The following is a 5,326-nucleotide window of genomic DNA, read 5'->3' on the forward strand; positions in this document are numbered from 1 at the left end:
GGGTAAGAGAGAGTATCGTATGTGCCAAAGCATAAAAGCGCTTTCGTGCTCGTATTTATTTGCAAAGCGTTTAGTTTCATAAATATAGCTTGTGTAGAAATACGTATGTACATATGTATATAATCATGTATGTAATCATGCACATATGTAAATACAAGTAATTATGTACATACGTTTGCAGGTACGGTGACCATATTTATTGCTTTCGCATCCGGAGCAAAAAATTATTTTGGCAATTATTTCCACAAAAGGTAGAGAATTTTAAAACTTTTCTCAACGATCCTAGATTTGTTCGCCCTGAAACAGCATCTTTGTTTGGCATACATAAGTATATGTGGTTTCGATCTTTTTACTCGATTGTAGAATATTTTCCCATAACCTTGTACTTTGTGCTCGGGATTTTTACCCCGCAAAATCTGTTAAGAACATTCTTAGGCAGGGAAACGTTATGAAAATATCGGACTACTTTTGAAGCACGTGTGGTATTCAAAGGATTATTTTCAGACTCGGATTTCGGTCAAGCACAATGCATTGAATAGCATAACACCAAGGCACATTGGACTGGTAATAACGCCAGAGCAAAAACCGAAAGCTGTGTGTATTTTGTTGTGTGGACATTTTTTTAGGTCTTAATACAACGATTATCTAGTTTCATCAACCACAGAGTGGTGTTGTCTAGAAATTTGTATCGAAAATGAGTTCAGCTCAATTAGAAAATTTCCAAACCACCATACTCTGCAACTGTCAAAATGCAGAAATTTCTACAAATGTACAAATCGTGTGATCCATGGTTAAGAATTTGTTTAATCAACTCATTGTGTGGCTCTTTTTCTTCTTTGTTTCCTTTCTTCAATAACAGTGGTAGACTTCCCTGTCTTTAGTATTTTCTGCTAGCCTAGAATACTGGAAAATTGTGCTATTGATGACAAAAAATTGTGCCAAAATCAGGTTTTGTTGTTAAATAAATGGCTATAAGTGACCTTAAGGTCAATATGCAGGCATAGATTTTTTAGGGATTGTAGTCGAAAGTTCAAGACTTAATTAAAGCCTAAGTGGAAGGTTCTATCACCTTTTGTTTAATTGCGGTAGGGACTCGAACTTCGCCAAAATCAGTTTTTGCTGTTAAATAAATGACTTCAAGTGACCATCAAGTCCAGCTGCAGGGATGGTATTTTCAGAGATATTAGTCGAGAGCTCTATCTTTAATTTAGGCGTTAGTGGAAGGTTCTATCACCTTTTACTTATTTGCTATAGTTTACAAATATCCAGTTTTTCTACACAAAAATGTAACTTGAGAAACCATCTATGTACATATGTGCTCCTCGATTCGAATCACAAGCGTCCAAATTTAAAAATAAAAATTGGTTCATAGGCATGTCATTTTTATGACCGCTTAGGACGTCAAAATACCGAATACGGAGTAAATACGAGACACTAAAAGAAATACAGAACATTTTTCGTCCCGTATGAAATAAATAAATTAACAGGACAATTGACGAAGAAAAAGAGTACTGCCCCTTACAATACAGAACGGATGGTCACCGTAACTGTAACTAAGTACGTAATGATGTATCACTACTATTTATAATCCTATTTCATTGGGGCGGGCATAGAATGAAGTTTGGTGCTCCCGTTGCATTAACGAGAATATAAAAATGAAATTTTGTTGTCTGTAGTGCACTTCGTAGCATAAACAACGTTCAAATTTGTCAGCTTGTAACTGAATATATATTCTTATTATTAAGGTGCCTTAATAATGCCTTAAGGTGGAGAAAGGAGCCGGCATTGGACTCTATTCACGTGGCCTTTAGATTATATCGCTAACTTAAGTCACAAAGGCCCTAACCAACAAATTTGTTATTTTACAGGAGAAGCAAAAAACATAACAAAAAGAATATCAAAAACATGTAGGGCTTGTTTAAAGGGGCATGTTGTTTTTGGTACTAAGTAAGACATTCAAATTTTTATTGAAGGTGTATATTTCCTACCAAAATCTGCGTAAAACGCAGTTTCGAAAAAAGTTTTGCCGTTTTCTCAAGCATGTAACTTTTTTTATACCAACGTCAACCTTCAGACTAAGGGCAGAAAGGCTCCCACCCGTTGTCGGTTAACAAGTGCTCACTGAGGAAGCTTTCGGCACGAAGAAGATGTCTAGGTCTACGATCAAAGCGACACATGCATTGGAGATATCATTTTTTCACCAGCTTTGTAGAGATAAAGAAAGTTGAACGGTATCGGTATAAGTTTCAACAGACTCCATTACTTTCGTTCAATGCTGCTGTCGTTCAATAGGTCACTAGGTCTGAACATAGGTCACTAGGTCGCCATGGTTTTTCTTACAGAAGCTCGCCCCGGCATTAAAACCTACCGTAAGTCGCCTAACTCTCTGGTAAAATTTTCGGACATTTTCCTGTCGGCCAGCATTTTATGCTCTTCGCAGTCCCATAATTTCTTTTCTATCTTCTTATTGGGGCAAATATGTCTCGCTTCCATTTTCAGCTCACTATATCTTTCCCACATAGCTCGCCCTGCGCTCGATCACAGCATGCCATTCCTCAACGTACCAGTTGTTTCTTCCTTTTATCAAAACATGAACGATTTGGTTTCTCGTTGTTCGATCTGGAGACATCGAGGTACCTTGATGGATCTTTTTTATGCCTCAGTTTGTCGTCAGACTTTTCGTCGTGGAGGCTGCATTTTCCGACGGTGGGGCCAAAGATGTCTTCCTTGTCCACCTGGGCGTTGAATCGCCAAGCACGATTTTGACAGTCGCGACGATGCATGGATGCTTTGTGCTTTTCTTCCTTCGAGGCGTGGGCGTAAATGAGCGAGATGTTGAAAAATCTCGATTTGATGCGGGTTGTCGCTCTCTCTCTCTCCCTCTCTCTCTCTCTCTCTCTCTCTCTCCTTCATGTGACAACTGTAATAGCGGTCGCAAGGCCCTACGCGTTAATTTCCTTGCCCCGTCCAACGCATTTCTTGAATGGCGGTGAAACCAGCCCTTCGCCTTCACGAGGACATCACCCCACCGTGCAGAGGAACCTTCCTATTAAGAGTCTGGACTTCTTTAAACGTTAGCTGCGGTCGTCAATCCAACCCCAGCGCTCGCGAGGTTTTTCGCCTTCTCAACTTCCGTGGATACGTGAGCTGCTTGAACCGCACGCAAAAGAATCACTGCTGAATGACAGTAAAAAGCTTTCTCCAATTACGTGGACTTCTTTCTACGCACGAAACCATCCGTTTGATTTCCGGTCGCTTAACAAAAAATGTTGCATGTGAACGCAACAATCAAGTTGGCTAGCAAGGATGGACGATAGTGAGTTTTATGTTGTACCTCATTAAGTTCATTCGTTTCGCCACTCGCGACCTAAATATTGTCGAGTTCCATTTTTTTGCAGACAACTTATGCGCAGCATTTTTCTACTGTTCCACATGCCGAAGATATGTATGTAATTTACTTACAATGCTACCATTACTTAAGTAGGTTTCTTGGAATATCGCTTATTCGAGTAGCTTCTTTAGTTTCTTTCCATCGGCTTTATCCATCCACCCCTCAATAACGAATCGTTTTTTGTCATCACAAAAATAAAGTATGTAAGTACATATATGTACATATGCATATTACGTATGTATGTATATAGAAACATAATTAGTACAACAATCTATGTATATGATATACATTAGGGTGGGTACCCCCTAAAAATACACTTTTTTTGAAATGTGAAGTGCTCTAGTTGCAGAAAGTTGATATTCGACATTCTAATTAAAGTGCAAAAAAGAAATTTCAATGTGGTTCCGCCCAAGGTTTCAAAGTCCGCTTTGAATATGATACTATTTGTCTTCAAAGTTGTATCTAAAAACTGTCTCCAAAATATACTACACGGCTTTCCGACATTGGCATTTTTTTAAGGCGGATTTTCTGCTTAACATTTCAAAAAAAAAAATGTATTTATGGCGTACCCTAATATACATACATGCTATGTATGAGTCGTATATACATAGTTATGTACTTATATAGGCCTATATTTATATACAAATTCATACATACATTGGTACTTGTCGGCACATATTTAATAAGGCTTGGTTGATGCAGTCGAACATTTTTTACATATGCAAAAATTTTTATAAAAATATATGCTCATATAAGTACATATATGTACAAATACGACTCATGCATAGCGCTTTTGTGGCCAAGGCACTTCATTCCATTCCATCGCACCGGAGCACAATACACCACCGGGGACTCCTCGAAAGTCTGTGCAACGATGAAAACCAATTCTATGCAGAAAATTGCCAAGTATTTACTTGTGCACATACATATGTATTTGTATAAAGCCGACATGGCATTGAAACTCGCCTCCATGTTGTGACACAGTTCAACAACCTTTGACTTTGAGTGCGCCGCGCAGCCACGATGCCACGAGAATTCTATGCGCAATGCATCCGACTCGAATCACAAACGAGGCGGAGTGTCGAGCAGCAAACGTTTGTGCAAAAGTTGCTTAACCAAAGTGGTGGTGGTGGTGGTGTATGGCAACTAATAATAAATACTCGTGCATACATACAATATTGCAAAAACTTGCAGAAAATAGCGAAAACATAATAAGCGAATGGGAGCCGGTAAGAGCGTAAGAGAGTGAAAACTGGAAACAAAGCTTTTGTTAAAAGTTCTAAAAGTGCACTTCTTCAGTAGCGTGCAAAATATAAGCATTTATGAGAACCAAAAAACAAACTTACTAGAGGTTTGGAGCCACCTATAAGGATTGGTGAGGTTGTCATTTAGTAAGACGAATCCTACTCGTCCTCGAATCGTCCGCAAAATACATACATACGTCCCCAAGATTGGGGTATCATTAGCGGCCAAAATCACACCAATCTTCGTCCTGTTTGAATGAAGAATTTGTAACCACAGGGCGGCTAAAGAAAGACAGGTTTGTGGTTAAATTCAAAATTATTGCAAGAATGAAGTTCTAGAATATTTATTACATAAAAGAAACTTTACGCCCAGCCTATCAAATCCATAACAGAAGTGTTTATAAAATGAAGTTAAGATTCTGATCGTCCGCGCACTAGTTACGATTGTGAATAACCCTGGCTCAAAGCCAAAAAAAGTTATTGGAAACGTTCCGGAGCCTCTATCCAACAGAATGATGAGGTAAATATGGCAAATAGGACTATCGGAAAGTGAAATCAATTGCACGCACACTATAAAAATGCTCTGCCGAAGCTGCCCACCTCTGGTCTAGAGTATGGCGACTACGTTAAAAAAAAATAAAATAACTCCAATACACTTATTGTGGCTGTTTGTCAATGTCCAACACTGTAT

The sequence above is a fragment of the Rhagoletis pomonella genome, unplaced genomic scaffold (genome assembly GCF_013731165.1).
Source record: "Rhagoletis pomonella isolate Grant_MI unplaced genomic scaffold, Rhpom_1.0 Rhpom_scaffold_00012, whole genome shotgun sequence".
In the NCBI taxonomy this organism is placed as follows: domain Eukaryota; kingdom Metazoa; phylum Arthropoda; class Insecta; order Diptera; family Tephritidae; genus Rhagoletis; species Rhagoletis pomonella.